The sequence below is a fragment of the Canis lupus genome, chromosome 25 (genome assembly GCF_011100685.1).
Source record: "Canis lupus familiaris isolate Mischka breed German Shepherd chromosome 25, alternate assembly UU_Cfam_GSD_1.0, whole genome shotgun sequence".
NCBI classification, from domain to species: domain Eukaryota; kingdom Metazoa; phylum Chordata; class Mammalia; order Carnivora; family Canidae; genus Canis; species Canis lupus.
The window spans coordinates 39,113,453-39,133,609 of NC_049246.1; the positions used below are offsets into that span (position 1 = coordinate 39,113,453).

The window sequence follows — 20,157 nt, forward strand, 5'->3', positions numbered from 1 at the left end:
GAAATAAAACCTACAACAGTTAAATTTTACTCTTTAATGTTAAAAATATTATTAGAAAAAAAGATTTTTAAAATATTGATGATATCAGCCATGTTCAATTAGTACCATGAGAACTGCCTTCAACTCTGTTCTCAGTTTTCATGCTGTGAGATCACCATACTTGTGAAATGATTGTTAATCAGAAAAACCCTGATGTGATATTTTAGAAAAAGACTATTTTATGCTTGCAGTGATTGAGAGAGATTCACAGCAACAAAGTGCATCGTGCACCATAGTTGGATCCCACTTCTAAGCTTTAATGATATATCCATAGATCAGAAGCTGTACGATAAATCTCTAAGGATGACTGTACTTTCGTCAGTCTTGGGGTTTTAGTTGTAATGCAGTGAAGGCCAAGGCCAAGGCCAAGAAAACATTGCTCGCAGTTTGAAACCAGTAGAAATAAATAGCCAATGGTTAGGATTTGCCATTTGCAGGAAGAATTCTCCTTAAGCAGTGATGTGTATATCTGTTGTTAACGAGATGGACAACCAAGTCCAATCTTCATGATGGCAGCATGTCATACAGAGTAGAATGAAACTAAAGGAAGGTACAACCAAATCCATTCACCCATCACAGCACAGTTTGGAGGTAGGAGATACAACTTTTTTTTTTTTTTTGGACCACATAGGATTGATGATATTTGACAGTTTTTGATGAAAAAAAGGGGAAGATCTGTGTTGTTCAACAACCTAATGTATTCAGACTTTAAAAGTGGTGGGGGACCAAAAAGTAAAAACATTATAACTAATTTTCTTAAGAAAACAGATACTCTGGTTCTTGCTGACTATAGCAGTTATTTCTGTAGCAATATTCCTGAATGGGAGACTACTGTGCATTAGAATACCACACAACTTCTTGGAACCATTCTAGAAAATTCCATCTCCTTTGTAATTTGGTGCTCAGTGGTAATATTTGGATCTATAATTTGGCCTCCTCAGGAAACTTGCCCTTTAAAAATGGCTTGAGAAGTTACCACCCCTGGTTTTTAAACCAGATGTGACTGCTAGGTTGTAATGTTAACTTAGGATCCTGGATTATTAAGAAGTTTCTTGAGAATTTGTTTACATGGGTCAGCACCTCTAAAACGAATCAATTATATGTGTTCTGAGCTGCTCTGCTTTCAAGAAACTGGGTTGGGCATGAAAAAAAAATAGACTCATAAAACCCAAAGAGCTCATGATACAGAGAGGGAGATGAATATGTACGCAATCAAGTTTAATACAAGTTCAAGACTTATGGGAGCCTAGAAGAGGTGATTAATTCTGAATGTTGGAACTGGTGACAGTTTCCCAGAAGAAATGACAGTTGGTCTGGGCTTTAAGCTCATAGAGATTTATCACGTAGAGAATGGCTAATGGAATTGGTAAATTAAAGAATGGGCATAGCAGTAACACATAACAAGGAAGTGCATGATGTGTTTGGAGGAAGGTATATTTTTGGTGTGAGAATCTATTAAGAGGATAGGAAGGTGATTTTTAGATAGAGGAAGCAGTGTCTTAAACACCTTGCTTACTATTTCCGTAGATTTACTGACCTACAACCCTTTTTCCTCCAAACAAGACCCATGAGTAACATTTTCTCATCAGTATTATCTGCCTCTCATCATTGACGGTGATCTTCATTCTGGGAAAGAGAAGTTCCTGGGATGGGGGAGGGGGGTTATAATCTATAATTGCAAAGTTCTTAGTGTGTCCCCTAGGGGCACTCCCAGAGCCCAACGAGGGCAGATCTATTATCTGTGCTGCCTCAGTAAACTTGGGGGTGACCCTGAAGGGAGTTAAGGATGGACTTTTTATGGGACTTGGACTTTGTGCCTGGTGAGTTTAGGGAGGAATCAAGGTAACCAGAGTCACTTCTGAACTGGATGCTGTAAGTAGCAGGGGCAAGTTCGTGACTTGGTATCCCTGAGGTGGGAAGATGGAAGCTGGGTTAGAGTTGTAATGGAAAAGAAGCAGTAATCCCTACTACTGGTCAGAGGAGGGGAATGTTTAGTCATGTTTGCGGTCTTGTCTGTGTCCTGTTTGAGCGATGTTTGTCCTCTCATGGGCATGTTGCAGTCTGGTCATCAGGAGGCCCATCCTTATTCTCACTGATTATCAGCAGTACTGGTTTCCACTTTCAGTTCATTGTGTCCCCAACCACTAACATTCTTCATATCTTGGGTGAATATCTCCTGAGAGCACATCAAGGTTGTCATCTGCTGCTGCTGCTGTTTGTTGTTGAGCAAGAACGTGATATACCTAAATCACTAAAAATACCTGTGGTTACCTCGTATGAGATATGTTGAAAAGGCGATGCCCTGAAGCCATGGAAACTAGTTAGGAGACTCTTTCAAAAATGTAGGTAAAAATTATGGGAGTCTTGGCTTAGACAATGAGATTAGAAAATTAAGAGTCAAGGGACACTTACATGGTGGAATCCATGACTCACCAGCCAACTGACGTGGACCATGCAGAGGTAGGTTGGAAAAGATTTTGCAGTAAAGTGTATTGAATGCACATATATAATTAGTTCCTAATTTCAAAATACTTATGATGTTATATGCTTTTGTATATGCATTGTGGCTATTATAGAATGATTGATGGGGAGCAAAATGTAGTCTTTGCCTTTGTGTAATTCATTATCAAGAGTGGTGTGAGGCTATCTACAATACACAATAAAAATAAATGATGTAAATGAGAAGGGTTATACAAACCTACAAACAGTGGGGAATTAGAAATTATTTTAAGGAAGTAACCTGGAATTTGGGACCTGAAGTATAAAGAGAAGAGAATGGAAGATGAGACGATATTGTGAAGTCGCGGGGCACCTGGGTGGCTCAGTTGGTTAAGGATCAGACTCTTGGTTTTGGCTCAGGTCATGATCTCGGGGTCCTGGTATCCAGCCCCACGTAGGGCACATCCCGCTCAGTGAGGAATCTGCTCTTCTCCCTCTCCATCTGCCCCTCCCCCCTGCTCTCTCACTCTTTCTCTCGCTTTTGAATAAATAAATCTTAAAAAAAATACTGTGAAGTAGTCAGTGAATAGCTAATGCCACCAAGACTCAACATATGAATATACAAATATGAGGACCGAATTGTAGGTCCCTAGTAATGTTAGTATAGAGTGAATAGGTATAGCCAGGCCTTGGGAAAAATGAGTTAGGATGTGAGTCCAGGCTGAGGAAATATAACTGTAAATTTTAGGCAACTGGGAGCCATAAGCAAGATCAATGCAATGAGCAAAAGTGGCTCATCATATCCATTAATTTGGGTTTTTATGTTATCAGTAATTAAATATAAATTGGCCATGGAAAAAGCCTGCAATGGTCAACTAATTTATAGTTTATCGTATGCAGAGCCACACCTTTAGTCTCCTGGGTATATTAAACTCTGTTTTGTTTATAAAGACCTCCACTGGAACAGCTTATATCATATCATTTAAGATCTGGTTCCAGTGTTAACAACCTTCATTGCCAGGATCGGTTTTTGTTTTTTTTTTCTTTTTTTCTTTCCCTCATAGAAAGGTAGTGCTTTCTTCTCAGGCTTGCTGATTCCTGCATCATGGTAACTGTGGCGCCCTGATCATTGTTCTCGGAAGCCACAATCACCACCACAATCTCAGGCTCCCTGGAGGCAGACAGTTTCATTTTCTTTAAACAAACCAGGAAAGTACACTCTGTGAATGCATTCCCTGCCACCACAATACTGTAGGCCTTCCATTTGGGTTTTATGAAAAGCTTCTTGTCAGATTCTTAGTGAATAGACAGATGAATAGACAGATCCCTACGTCTTGACGTGCTACATGTAGAGCTGAAGAAAATTTCCCCCATGGTATTTTGGAATCCCAACGAAAGGGTAATAAGTAGCAAACACCAGGTAGTGCTCACTGCCCCAGAATGGTAATGATCAAATCCAGATGCGGTCCTCAGCTGGAAGAAATGCCACTGACACCTGACATTCACTTAGAAAGGTCATAATGTTCAGAATATTCCAGTAAACACAGCTCAAGCAGACTTCCATGGTTTTACCCAGTGGTCAAGATCCTCTGGAGCATGTGTGGAGCCAGTTTCAGTGACTTGTTTTGTGGCATTTTAGGATCTCTGTATTCTTTCCCTTTTCATCCCACAGCCCTCCCTCCACACCCACCTTGAGCACCTCTACTACCCTGCTGATTCTGGAAACTACACTTCTGTCTCTCAGAGGTAATCTTGTGAGAAATCCTCCACTCTCATTCTCTTAATCTCTCTCATCCACATCGCTGGAGCTCCCTTTATTTCAGACTGCTGATGTTGTAAAAATAATCTTTTCTAGTTTTTGTTTAGCTGTCTAGTTAATCGCTTTTATTATTTGTCTTATTCCTTATTTGGGATTCATCTGACTTTCCTACCAAGTCTCATTTTAATCTCACAATGTCTTTAGTTTATACCTTATCTTACAGACATTTTATGAATGCATGTATCTTTGTATTTATATATAGCATGAATATGCATTCATGGAAATGTGTAGCTATACATATAAAGTTAGCTTTCCTTATTCGGTGATTCCTCCTTCAAACATTTTAGCATCACGGATTTCAAAGTGAGACGAATCTGAATTTGCAATTCTACTCTGCATCTGTAGGCTGCTCGTGTGCCTTTCTGACTCTTGGGTGGTGCATCTCTAATATTGTGATAACCTAATAATTATTCTAATTCATGAAAAATATCTAGTATAGTGTTTTGCATGTAGAAGTCCTCTGGAAACATATGTCCCCTTTCTGTCATCTTAACATACGCACCCCCCCACACACACACATGAAAGAGAATAGGAGGAGGGGGGCAGGAGAGTGGAGGGAGGAGGAGGAGTAAATAATATGTTCTTGAAATAAAACTGCAAAAGCAGAAGTAAATCACCATAGCCTCAAGAAACAGGTGTAGAACAAATTTAGACAAGTAGTGATACCACTACTCACAAGAAAATGATGTGGATTAACTGGTATTGCTGTTGCCCGCCATCAGAGAGTTCATCAGGAGTTCAGTACACAGTCTCAACACACATCACCTCCATCACCCCTCTCAGGTGCTAGGAATCTTCCTTAGCTCCCTTGCTCTAGCCACACTCTGGGTCTTGCTTGCAGCCCCTCAAAGTTTCCAGGCCAATTCTTACTTAAGGAATTTGCACTGTATTTTTCATTCTAATTTAATTCCCCTCTCTGTGTAGTAGACTAATATAATCCCTCTCCTGCTGCAGATCGTTGCTCAAATGTGCTCTTCCTAGCTAGACCCTTCTTGAATGCACTAAAATTACAAGGCAACTTCCAGCCATTATCACTCTTGGAAACCCTCATCATGGGAACTGGTTTCCCATAATTCTTATCACAATCTGACACTACATTTATTTATTTTTGAATAAATAAATTAATTAAGAAGTCCAGGATTCCAAGGCAATTTGAACAAAAATGTAAAAACTAATAATTATGTAAATAGACAAAATATTTCTGGACATAAATAAGTAGCCCCAGGTATTTAGTGGAAGGTATACTGGCAAAAGTAACATATCTCAATGATAAAATTGATACAGACTTTATGATAGTGAAAAAGGAATAGGTAAAGAGTGAGAATGATCTACAATTAACAAAATTGTATAAGGGAAAATCTACTGCTTGGAATTTACAAACTAAGATAAATAGTATCTAGACAATGAAAAAAAGATACAAAGACAGAAACAGAGAAGTAGAGAGACTTTGACCTTCTGGATAATAGATTACAAGCGATATTCTTAGCCACATCTTATTAACAGATTCCCTAATTCGTATGTGAGAATAATTTAAAATTAAGACATACAAAAAAAATTATGACATACACTCTTACTTAGTCCTCTCTCCTGGAGGGTAGACCTGTAACTTGCTTCTAACGTACATAACAGCAAAAGTGAAGAGATTTTGCAGATTTAATTAAAATTTCTAGCTAGTTTACTTTTAGTCTATCAAAAGGGAGATTATCTTAAGCAGGCCTGACCTCATCAGGCAATTCCTTTAAAAGAGGATCTTGAGGTTGAATATGGAAGAAGTCAGAGATTGTCCTGCTAGTTCTACAGAAACAAAACTGCCACATGAACTACCCGTGAGAGGTCATGTAGTCATATGGTCATGACCTCTCACGGGTAGTTCATGTGGCAGGCAACTCCCGATGTCCCCTCGCTGCTGAGAGTCTTAGTCCTATAACTACAAAGAATCAAGTAATCCACATAAGGATTCACTGGACTCTATGAAATGGCCATTATTTTGAGTGTCAAAAATGGTCAAACACCCAAAATTTCACATGGTTCAACCTATACATGCAATGTATTTTAAATAATATGGTTAATGATCTGTATTAGTTATTTGTCACTGCATAACAAAATACAACCAAGTTAGTGGCTTAGGTATTTATTTATTTATTTATTTATTTATTTATTTATTAAAAAAAATTTATTTATTTATTCATGAGACATACAGAGAGAGGCAGACTTTATCCCAGGACCTCGGATCATGATCTGAGTCAAAGGTAGATGCTCAACCAGTGAGTGAGCCACCCAGGCATCCCTAGGCACCCATTTATAATCTCAGTGTTTCAGTAGGTCACAAGTCAAGGAACAACCTAGATGTGATCTCTGCTCAGAGTCTCACAAGCTGAAGTTCTCACGGTAAGGGGCCTGACTTCCTGATCTGGAGCTCAAGGCTCTCTTCCATCTCCCCTGAATTTATATATGATTACCCTCCCGGAGATTTCTAACATTTTATTTTCTTCATTATGTATTAACTTAAAGAACAAGTTTGGAGAGATGCATGAATTGAGAGGACTTTATCTGATCATAATAGATGATATATTATTTAGCCTACATAGGCAAGGTAAATAGCATCCGTTAATGAAGGCGTGCTCCAGTAGAAATAAGTTATTATTTACTGACATTAGGTATTCAATAAAGATATTGAGAAAACTAGTTGGATCGTTTCTTAAAGTATCTGAATTCTCTTCATAAAAGAACTAGCTAAATATATTTAGTATTATCTGGAAGACTTTCTGATATAAAAATCTCAACAATTTAACTTCTCTCTACATAAAAATTCAAGTTTACCATCATTTACAGATAGCTAAAAAAACCAGCTTGGAGGCTACCTGCCTAATGTCATGCTTCCTTGATCCCATATACAGAGGCAATGTGTTTTTATATAAACTTATATGCCATGAACACAACTTACCTGGAGTATAAGGATGTCTTAGTGCCTGCTTCTACATCTGGCAGAAAAATACCAGTGATTATAGTGTTTCAAGTTAATTTACTTCTGGAAATGTTCTTTGGCATCATAATATGAAATGCATAAAAAGAAACTGATTGCTGAGTAAGGGTAGCTATACCTCAACTAAAGAACTAATTTAGTTTTGATTTCTTTTTAGGTGAGTATTCAGAAAGATATTCAAATGTAAAACGAATTTACTTATAAAAAAATTAAAAAAAAAAACCCAGCATGGTAAAATACTATAGGAATATAGGGATCATTTTATGTGGAAGCATGAAACTTTCTCTTTTTCTAGAGAAACATGTAAAAATAAGAATTACTATATTCTTTCATTTTGTTTCATTTCATTTTCTTCCTTCCCTCCCCCTCCTCCTTCCTTCCTCCCTCCTTCCCTTCTCCTTCCCTCTCTTCCTGCCAAGTATTGAGCCTCTATTCTGTGCTGATGTGCTGGGGACATAGTGAACAAAACAGACACAATCCCTGCCCTTACGTAATGTGTATTCTATAGGAGATACACAATTCAAAACAATAAATATATAATATAATGTTAGAAATAAATAATGCAAACTTAAACAGTTAAGGGGTTTGGGATGGTAGGAGTTACTATTTTGGATTCTGAAAGCATGACCTATTGGAACATTCGGAGGATGAAGTGAGGGGCACTTCATTTTTGTTTTCTTTTGTTTTCTAATATACTGAGCTAGGAAAGGTGAGGTCCCTCTGTGGGCTCCCCCAGGGATGTTGTTTTCTCTCTTCCCAGCTTTCAGGTTTTCCTTTGTACCTTCTCATGAGTATAAGTAGTCTTGAATCTGCAGAGGATCAAAAGCAGTGCAGAACCATCTGTCAATGCAGCTCTAACAGTGCCTCCAGGACTAGACGTGCTAGAGCAGAGCAAAGCGTTAGAAAGGCTCTTCATGGAGTGAGGGCAAAGGGGAGGATGCAGTGAGGGTGCCAAAAAGGGGCACCCTGAGACAGCCAAGAGACCCTGGTGATGGGAAGAGAGGGGGGAAGCCTTTTGGAGAGGTCATCAGAAGACTCAGGAGAAGAAAGGTGAAAGGGCTCCTGAGGCCAACTTTTCATACTTTGCACTGGAGCCCACCATAGTCTTTTCAATATCTGAAAATTTTAACAGGTTGCTGGACCCATTACACATGAAGCCTAAAGGTGGTGCATCCATGCATTCATGTGAAAGGCGTGTTTTTCATTTCTGGGTGCCCTCACTAGCCATGCTTTGAAAACCTGATTTACATGGAAAGAACACTAGGTTTTAACTACAGGAAATGTGGTTTGATTTCTTGTCCCGTCATTTACACACCCTGTGATTTAGGACAAATCACATAAACCTCTCATTTTGATTTTATATTATCATAACATAAATGGTCATGGCTATGTGCTTTTTGTGAGGATCAGCAAACACTTTTGATGATTGAACATTTTCTCTAATTTCTCTCATGATTCTTTTATTTTTTTCCTTTCTGTGCCTATTGTGTCTTCTTTACTTTATTATTGTTTTTACTTGGGGACCACTTTAGGTTAGCCACATTCCTTATAAATAGCAATGAGGGGTTTGCTTTATTATTGAATTTATGTGTTCTAAGCTTTTAACATGAAGTATGAGCCAAATAGTTACAATATTTTATTTATTTATTTTTTCATTAAACTTTTGTTTTAATGGGTCTCAAAATTCTGTGACAGATTTTTGGTCAAGTTGTTTCCATTAAAAAGTACTGATTTTAAAAACTAGTAACTTAAAACTGCCACACACGCACAAAAAAAAAAAATGGTCCACAAAACATTCTTCTTTCCTTCTGAAGGTTTTACGATGCATTGTTATCATTAACCAGTCTTTTACTATTAAACTTAAATGGCCAATTGACACAAAGAGTTCTGAGACCGTTCTTCCACCACTGATTAAGACTGGGGTGGCAGGTATTGGGGATAATATTCATTTAGCCTTCTGAGCTTTCTGGGCAGACTTGGTGACTTTGCCAGATCCAGCTGCCTTCTTGTCCACTGCTTCGATGACACCGACAGCAACCGTCTGTCTCATGTCACGAACAGCAAAACGGCCCAGAGGAGGATAGTCAGAGAAGCTCTCAACACACATAGGTTTGCCAGGAACCATATCAACAATGGCAGCATCCCCAGATTTCAAGAACTTGGGACCATCTTCCAGCTTCTTTCCAGAACGATGATCTATCTTCTCCTTCAGCTCAGCAAACTTGCAGGCAATGTGACTGTGTGACAATCCAGCACAGGTGCATATCCAGCACTGATTTGGCCTGGATGGTTCAGGATAATCACCTGAGCTGTGAAGCCAGCTGCTTCCATTGGTGGGTCATTTTTGCTGTCACCAGTCACGTTGCCACGATGAACATCTTTGACAGATACGTTCTTGACATTGAAGCCCACATTGTCCCCAGGAAGAGCCTCACTCAAAGCTTCATGGTGCATTTCAACAGACTTGACTTCAGTTGTAACATTGACTGGAGCAAAGGTGACCACCATGCCAGGCTTAAGAACACCAGTCTCCACTCGACCCACTGGGACAGTACCAATACCACCAATTTTGTAGACGTCTTGGAGAGGCTGACGCAAGGGCTTATCAGTTGGACGAGTTGGTGGCAGAATGCAATCCAGGACTTCAAGCAGTGTGGTTCCACTGGCATTCCCATCTTTACGGGTGACTTTCCATCCCTTGAACCAAGGCATGTTAGCACTTGGCTCCAGCATGTTGTCACCATTCCAACCAGAAATTGGCACAAATGCTACTGTGTCAGGGTTGTAGCCAATTTTCTTAATGTAGGTGCTGACTTCCTTAACGATTTCCTCGTATCTCTTCTGGCTGTAGGGTGGTTCAGTGGAACCATTTTGTTAACACCAACAATTAGTTGTTTTACACCCAGTGTGTAAGCCAGAAGGGCACGCTTCTTGGAGATACCTGCTTCAAATTCACCAACACCAGCAGCAACAATCAGGACAGCACAGTCAGCCTGAGATGTGCCTGTAATCATGTTTTTGATAAAGTCTCTGTGTCCTGGGGCATCAATGATGGTCACATAATACTTGCTGGTCTCGAATTTCCACAGGGAGATATCAATGGTGATACCACGTTCACGTTCAGCTTTCGGTTTATCCAAGACCCAGGCATACTTGAAGGAGCCTTTTCCCATCTCAGCAGCCTCCTTCTCAAATTTTTCGATAGTTCTTTTGTCAATCCCACCACATTTGTAGATCAGATGGCCAGTAGTGGTAAACTTGCCCGAATCTACGTGTCCAATGACAACGATGGTGATGTGAGTCATTTCCTTTCCCATTTTGGTTTAGGTTTAGTGATGGTTTTCACAATACCTGTGTTCTGGCGGCAAACCTGTGGCGAAAAAGAGTTACAATATTTTAAAATCACTGATACGTTTAATCATGTTTTTATCTCTTTCAATTTTTCTTTTGTTTTCTTGTAATTTACTTATTGTCCTTTCCTCTTTTTTCTGTTTCTACATCACTCAATTTATTTTACTTCATTACCATGTTGGCTCAAATATAATCTATCTTTTTAGCCTTATGTAGTGAGGAGAGTATTTTTTTTATATAAAATACATATTTTTCCATCACATTCTTATACAAGTTTTACTTCATATTAAAAATAAAGAAGAATATATTTAGGTGTTTTATTCCCAGAAAACAAAAGTATAATATTGGAAATTTTGGTTTTTTTATAATATCTTATTTATTTATTCATGAGAAACAGAGAGAGAGAGAAGCAGAGACACAGGCAGAGGGAGAAGCAGGCTCCATGCAGGGAGCCCAACGTGGGACTCGATCCCAGGTCTCCAGGGTCACGCCCTGGGCTGAAGGTGGCGCTAAACCTCTGACCCACCTGGGCTGCCCAATATTGGAAATTTTGAACTTTAATCTTTAAAGATAAGTGAGGAATATCATGCACTTGGTTATTTTTAAGATGTCATGTGTGACAATCTTTGATTTAAATAAGAAAATGAGTATGTTAATACAAATTGCCATTAAAATTTTGTCACCTTTTTTTAGAGCTTATACACTATCTACTTTATAATGCACAAATATTTTTCTCCATTTATTACAATTTTTCCTTGTCCTGGGAATTATTAGATGAGGTGTCCGTCTTTTTACCCTTAATATCTGCCTTATTTTCCATGCAGTTACTCACAATTGTGTTTCATTCTTCATATGCTTCTCGGACCTGTATTTTTAATTTATATGACCTTTTGGTAAATCATGAAAAGCAACACAAGACAAGCATTAACAAGATGACGAATTAGGTATAGGTTAGTGTGGATATGTTCTTTGCCTCTTAACAGCTCAAAAGCATGAAGACAATTTTCTGAGGCTAAAAAAAATGGGTCCATTTAAAACTAGAGTTGTGTTCATCATTGGTGTCACAGTTGGAAATGAAGTGTGACAGGCAAGTTAACTCTGGCAACTTGTCATGTACCAGCTGTTTTGTCACAACTCAAAGGCCCACAGGCAAATTCTAGGCTGAAACAATTAAATGATAAAAAAATAGAATCACATAAAAATAACACCAAATACCAAAAGACCTTCAAGTTTCAGCAATCAATAAACAAGGTGAGTCCCCATGGGGGATCCATCAAACGTTAGTATCTTCAGAGAACAAAATCAAATGCTGTGATTCTTCATGACAGCTTCTAGATTTTATTTTGATGAAAATCCTTAGGCTAAAAAGTCGATTATTCTCTTAAAATTCCAATCAGGGTTCTATGGTGCAACAACATTATTGCAAGGATATTCCTTAAAATAAAATGTCCCCAAAGACATACCTAAATTACAGCCACAATCTGTAATATCTATTCTTTAAGGATTTTATTGTTCACACATCAGAACTCTGAGGAGAACTTCAAGACATCACAGTTTCAATGGAATTCATGTTCTAACACGAGTCGTATCACCTCAGAGAATATGGCAACTTTTTTTCTGCTTCCTTCCTGTAACCTAAGGCATTGAAACTAATGGACTCAGCATCATTTGGTGGGACATTCATCACTAGTTGACTCTTAATTCACCTGGCTTGGAGTGAAGAGGGTCAAGGAGCACAGGCTACCAGTTGTGCACAGAATAAATGTCTTACCTGCAATGGGCTTCAGGGGGCCTGGAACCACTCTGGCTCTGTGACCAAGTCAGTTAGTCCTCATAACACCTTGGTCCTTGTTGGGTCACCAGTATCTCATCAGCATTGTTGGTATAATGCAGCTCAGTTTTGAATGTTGGAGCAGTAGCCTAGAACAGAGTGAGCCAGACTGAGTTCCCTCTTTTGGAGATCCTAAATACATAACAGGGTGAGTGTGGGACATGCAGAAGATATCCACAGTAAGATAAACCTGGGTTTGAATCCTGACTCCTCTACTACAGCTGTGTGGCCAGAGACATGTCATTGAAGCCACAGCGGGTTGTGCCTAAACTGAGATGATACCTTCTCTTAATGCAGCTGAGGTTTAAATCACATGATCTTTATAAGATTGTTAATAGAATCTGTAATGCCTTAGTGAACATTTCTTATTGTTTGTGCTGTTTCTGCTTTTGTTCTGTTTATCACCATCAATCGTCATCATTATCACTTTTAATATTATTACTTCAAGCTTCACAAAACCTGCTTCAAAATTTATTTCCTCCAGGAAATATTTTCTCATCTCTTTCCTTTATCATGTGAGACCTATTCTACTGTAAAGCCCTTCCATATGTAACTATGTTTGCTTTATCTAAGACAGCACCAATTTATGGAGTATAAAGATTTGATTTCGGGACACCTGGGTGGCTCAGCAGTAGAGCGTCTGCCTTTGGCTCAGGGCAAGATCCTGGGATCCTGGATCGAGTTCCATTTCAGGCTCCCTGCTTGGGGCCTGCTTCTCCCTCTGCCTGTGTCTCTGCCCCCTCCCCCCCCCCGGTCTCTCATGAATAAATAAATAAAATATTTTTTAAAAAAAGATTTGATTTCATCTGTTTGCCTGTCCCTATCATACTTAGCATGGTACTTTATATGTATTAAGAGCTCAGTGTTGTTTGTGGAATTGAATCAGTACCAGATTTGTATATAATATGTTATGGAGCTTTAGTGTTTCCTCATGTAGTTACAAAACCACTGCTTAAAATTTGAAGTCTTTCATTACAACTTTATAACATTGTTTACGGACTCATCAATGTGTCATTATGACTTAGATTTCGTTTTTGAATCAAGATGACCAAGCTTCCCTGTTATGGAATCTCAGAATCCCTAAATCTAATCTTTCCCCTAGAAAACTGAAAACTTTCCTCTGTGTATTACAGATTGTGCTATTATGAAATTGAAAATAATCTTAATAAAATATGCTTGGAGAGAAATCACAGGGTAATTTTTTAGGTATTCTACAAACAAACATAAATACTTTTATTGGACCAATCTCTGATAACACAGAAATCTATTTGTTGCTTAAAATGGTGAAGACCCTAGGAGGCTTTTTTTTTTTTTTTTTTTTTTTTCATGATCCTGTTTTCAAGGATTTGGTGGGTCTTAACCTGACTTCACAAAAAATAAAGTAACATTCAAGGTTCGAGTATGACCTGTGGGACCTATCTGGACCAATTCTGATTTCCAATTTAGAGTGAAAAATTAGTAAGTGATTCTTTATTTTTCCCAACATGTTCTCAAGTTTTCTGGAATTAGGCCAAATAGTTGAAAAAAACTGAGTTTTATGGAAAATAAAGGACTCCAGTAGATCACTCTTCAGGTACCTACAGCAAAATGACAATGCTGAGAATATCAGAAAGTGTTTTGAGCATTTGCTGCTTGAAACCACAAAGTGGGGAACTAGAAAATAACCCAAGTGCAACAGAGACATTGTTGATGGAGGACAGCGAACCACATGGACTCTACTAGGGGAAGAGACAACTTTTGAAGGGGCTAAATCTTGGGACTTTTTAAAATAATGTTTCAAAGACTGAAACCATACCAGCAGACTTAATTTGTGAGTCCTAAAGAGGTATCTGCAAAGTGTCTATGCCATTGGACCAAATTGCAATACTATGAAATGAGAGTCATTCTGATTAAAACACTAAGACAAATGCTGAGTGTACAATCCCAATTAGATACAAACATTATTGGTCCTGTGCTAGGGACTCAACCATAGCACCCAGTACCTTAGATTATGAATCATAGAATGCGAATTACTATCTAATCCAGCTAGCCCCACCCCTGTTATTTAGCAGAAGAGGAAGCATTGATTCAGACAGAGTGAGTTGCTCGAAATATTTATTACATATTTTCAAGTATTGAAAGCCCAAAACAAATCAGTTGCAACAACAATTAAAATGATCTCAATAATAGAAAATTATCTTAATAACTGAGGGCCATCTTCATGAGCAGCTTTGTTCAGGAGCTCAGATATTGTCACAAGGGATCTGACCATCCTGCATATCTCATATCATTTGCCTCCTCCCCAAGTTGGGCTATATTTGTTCTAAGCTCTGAGTATGAACAAGGTGAGGTCTGAGACTAGCAAGAAATAAACTTTCCTTCCACATGGCCATCCACCTATGGCCCCCACAGAGGCATGGTGCTTTGCTTTAATGAGACCAGCTAGAGAATTAGTCCCTACTTGTAACCTAATCATTATGGCTGGCAAGATAGAAAGCAATAATTGGCTTATATCTATCATGGAGTGGGCATTTCATGCAAACTGGTGCAGCCACTTTGGAAAACAGTATGGAGGTTCCTCAAAAAATTAAAAGTAGAACTACCCTATGACCCAGCAGTTACACTACTTGGTATTTACCCAAAGGATACAAACATAGTGATTCCAAGGGTCATATGCACTTCAATGTTTATAGCAACACTGTCTACAGGAGCCAAAATATGGAAAGAGCTCAGATATCCATCAAAAGATTAATGGACAAAGAAGATGTGGTATACATAGTGGAATATTACTCAGCCCTCAAAAAGAATGAAATTGTGCCATTTACAATGACGTGGATAGAACCAGAGGGTATTATGCTAAGCAAAATAAGTCAGTGAAAGACAAATACATAGAATTTCACTCACACATGGAATTTAAGCAACAAAATAGATGAACATAGGGAGAGAGAATGAAAAATAAAATAAGATGAAAACAGAGAGGGAGGCAAACTATAAGACACTCTTAACTCTTGGAAACAAACTCAGGGTTGCTGGAGGGGAGGTAGGTGGGTAGATGAGCTAATGGGTGATGGGTTTTAAGGAGGACATGTGATGTAATCAACACTGGGTGTTATATGTAACTGATGAATCACAAATTCTACCCCTGAAACTAATAATACACTATATAGTAACTAAATTGTATTTAAATAAAAAATTTTTTTAAAAAAAGATGGGAGCGGGACTCATACCATGAGCTAAGAATAGAGGAGGAGAGTGCCCCACTAAAAAAGAAGTGAGATATTTCCAGAAGAAAGTAGATACAAGCTGAGGGAGTAAAAAACTGTTAAATCAAGAATTAATCCAGATAAATTGCCAGGACTGTCACTAAAATATTGCATCTTTTAGAGTCTTTATATGAAAAACATATGTAATCCATGCATGTGGTAGGTTGTATTTATTATTCACCTGTATTTGGTTCTCCTGCTGGTAGGGAAGCTATACTCTGATGAAACCTGGGCTCTCCTTGTGAGCAGAGATAACATGTGACATTTCTGAGTGCAAGCTTCGAGAGCCAACACATGGTTCAACAAATTTTCTCTTCCCTCTGCCATCACAATCAGCTAGAAGTAGGGAGTCTGGGTGGCTCAGTCAGTTAAGTGTCTGCCTTCTGCTCGGGTCATGATCCCAGGGTCCTGGGATGGAGCCCCATGTCAGACTCTCTGCTCAGCTAGGAGACTGCTTCTCCCTCTCCCTCCCTCCCTTGCTCATTCTCTCTCTGTGTGTGTCTCTCAAATGAATAAATAAAATCTTAAAAGAAAAAAAAGGAAGCCTTCCCTGTTAGCCTCATTCCCAGAAGTGAAGATGAATTGGAGCAGAACAGGGCACAGAACATGAGAAAGAAATAGGCCTTTTTGTTGTAACATACTGAAACTTAGGATTGTTTGTCATCACAGTGTAACTTAGCCTGAGTGTTCCAACATCCTTAAAACAATCTCCAACTTCACTTCTTCTTTGGCATTTGTAAATCAAGAAGAATCTTTTCTTCTACTCCTTTTTCTAATCTCATCACTCCCCAGCAAAGCTAGGGCAACATTTTAACTTGCCATCATATTATTTCGTTTTGGTAAATTTAATCATTTTAAATTTTCTCTGTGTCTAATCCGAAATATGCCACATACTCTCTGTATGTAGATCTTAGACAAACTTCTTTTCCATTAGATATTATATTCTTTAACTCTGAAATACTGTGTTTGATCACTAGATGATGTTCAAAGTCACCTCCATCAATGAGTTTCTAATGTGCCATGAGTTTATACTTTTCATTACTTCACTGCACTTAATATAGCACTTATAATTTGTAATTATTATGCATCCTTTTACTGTTGATTTTTAAAATTTTGATTTCTCCACAGTAGACTATGAGCTCCATAAGGGCAGGGACTATTCCTGCCTTTCTTACCACTGCACACCCAGTGCCTAGCAGAGTGCCTCATACATAGCAGAATGAATCATGTTTTATTTGTTTTCTTACAAACGTCATATGGGCTTTTGGCTTAAATAAAACATTATTTAGGTTAATAGATTTGAGCAGGCATTTGTCTATGCCAAATGTCATCAATGTCTCATGTCCAGACATAATACACAGCATGTATTCTATATATATCTTCTTAAAATAAAAAAAAAAAAAACAACATTTCCTTTGGTGTTGACAGTAAAAAGACAACAACAACTATACAAATCATTGCAAATCAAAGAAAACTGTTAACCACATAAGTCTAGGTTGCTGGAAATTAAAGCATGTGAAAGTTTATGAGCTAACATTCAGTGGTAGGTACACAGACTGTTAGGTTTCTTTTTTTTTTTTTAAACTCAACCTTTTTGTTTGTTTTTTAACTCAACATTGATTTGATGCAAAATATTAGTAATGGTTGAATTCTTAAGCATTTCCCCCTTTTGCCTCTAGATGTCTCACCTGGAATTCACATGATAGATCTTCTGATGCAATATCCTACTGTAGGCTTGGCTGAAATGTCATCTTGGGAACTAAAACAGTAAACCATGTGAATTTAACTGCAGTTGGATCAAAACATTCCATCAGTAAGGTTGTTTTTTTTTTTTTAACTTTCTGGAAAAATGCAAATAACAGATGGTGGGAAAATAGGCAGATTTATGAGAAAAATGACTTTGTATTAGTCATTCTGATGAGCCACATCCCAAGGAGGCCTTGACTTTTTGGCTATGATGAACAGTTTCCAGGTGTAACCCTTGATGTTGGGAAAGTGATATTTAAGACAATGGTCATCAGCCCATCTTAGCAGCTTTTTTTCTACTTCAAAAATAATTCATACCACCTACATCTCAGTAGTGAGATATGGAATCCAATACTAATATAGGCCTTTAGGCTATGCTTACAGGAAAATAATGATAATTTTAGCTTAGGAAAGCTGATTCTACAAGTTAAGCCAGAAGCAAAAGTAACAGTTTTACTTCTTGAGATGATAAGAAGTAAATTGAATTTTGAATTCAATGCAATAGGCCAAAAGAGTTTATTAGGATTTTTGAACAAAAGTAATCAGAAATGTATCTCTTGCAAATATTCCTATTAGTAGAAGTGCTTTTCCAGTACCATATGTTATATAGATTAATATATACTATATTAGCAAATCATAATATTTAGTATATAAAAGAAATGTGGAAAAGACAGATGACCTAAAATGGTTTAGAAATTATATTCCATTTCAGATGATATTTGAACTATTTCAAAGTAGTTTAGCAAAGTAGCAATAGAATGTTGTCCCTTGGGTATATTTATATATAGTGAGCTCTTACCACAAAAACTAGATTTCCCTACCATGAGAGAGGGGTATAGTCTTCTTATTCCTGAAATGGACTGGCAAAAGCAGACAATATTTTTTTATTGAAAAAGAAGTAGCTAATGAAAGGTAAGCACAAATCTGATTATTTTCTTGACTATTTACCTAAGAAATGTTTTCTTTCTTTATGTATTTTTATTGTACTAGGATTACAATTTCTACGTCTTAAATTTCTTTTGTTTGTTTTGTTTTGGGCCTTGCAGATCTAAAGAAAAGTTTAAAATGACTTTTGCTGATCATTTTGGGTTCAAATCAGACACCAATAAAGCTAGCAAAATGTATGGTTCTCAAAAATATTTGGCATAGCTACTCATTTTGGCAGAACCAAAAATGATAATAATCCCAGCATGTGCCTTGTTCCATATGCTTCTATTTCATTTTGGTAACTTAACATTTTTTTTTCCATTTGATTCAGCTCAGTTTGGATCATTTAAGTTATATCTACAATATGTCACTTCCATATTTAAAAGTATTTCTAAAGAGTCATTACAAACTAAATGATTATCTGTAAATTTTTGCAGGGCTCTCCCCAGGCTAGTCCCATCATCCTTTGTCGATCTTTTCTTCCACTAGTTACAAAATAATCTAAGATCTCTTCCTGTATTTTCCTATTGTGGTGAATTGTTATTTAATTCAAATATTGACTACTTCATGATTTCCATTCTGGTTTACTCAGGTAAACGTGATCAAATCCATCCCCACTTACAGAAATTGAAGAACTATTATTTGCTTACTTGTCTCAAGCTGTTGGTTCACAACCTCAAGAGTTCTTGGTGAAATCTGAGACTGGCCCCTGTACAATGAGGGCAGGGAGAGTTGGAAGAAACAGGTAGACCACTCCAGGTTGTTAGGTGGCAGTTTCAATACACAAGGGAATTGACATCAGAGCCTTGCCTTGGGCAGCTGTAAGACATGGAAAATTCTGCACCTGCCAGTCAGAATCTGAATAGTTTATAAGAGGCCTTAATGGGGTTCAGTCACGTATACAGTCCAGATGGCCTTAACAACATTTTTCTCTCTCAAGGCTACATTCTTGAAATGGCTACTGGCATGGGAATAGATGGCAGGAAGTTTATTTTAAAGACAGGGAAGGTGATGAGGAGTCTTCTATTGCCTGAGTATACCTTTCAAGTCAACTGGCACTCACTTTCTCCTGATGACCTTCTCCAACAACAAGCCTTTGTCCAGATTTTAAGGCCATTGAGGTCCATAACTATAACTTATTCCGAAGAAAACTGCTCTATCTTCAACAAAAGTTGGTTGAAAAAAGTTGAATTATATTTGTTAATTTACCAGCTAAAGAAATTGATGCACTTTACATTATCGATGAAAGAAAAAATGGTATGGCTCTCATCTTATCTGGAAACCCCAACTTACTTGATAGTGGTTCACTTGGATTTGATCAGCCTTTAAAGTTTGTTAATCCAACTAAGGATCTACCAAAAATCAGCCAATGCTGTGCAGATCCTGAGAAGTGAGGCTGTCAAGCTAATTCCCTGTTCCCTTGCTCCTTTCCTTGCAGAAGATTATAGGCTAGTAGCTTCAGTTAATTTTGACAGGGGTGGAACTTACTTTTCAGAGCATATTCTGAGTGCTTCATCGGTGGGACAGCTGGAATTTTCTGGAAAATCTATATCAAAACCCAAAACCTTACATTTGCTTATAAAACTAGGAAGTATTTACATTTCAAAAGAGTTGTGTATCAGTTGTGGATGATTCATTCAGATTACGTTGATCTCAATTTTCTAAGTCTAAAGGATGCCTATTAGGCTAGAATTCTCACAGAACTCTTTCAGGTGTAAGATTCTATATTCCATTCTGGAAATCAAAGTTGGGGTATGAAATCTAACCCCCTAAACATAAC

General features: G+C 37.8%; 1 pseudogene; it reads left to right on the top strand.

The window, feature by feature from the left end:
• LOC111092320 overlaps positions 1 to 19,771 on the top strand; it is a 31,535-nt pseudogene extending 11,764 nt beyond the window's left edge.
• The last annotated feature ends 386 nt before the right edge of the window (positions 19,772 to 20,157 follow it).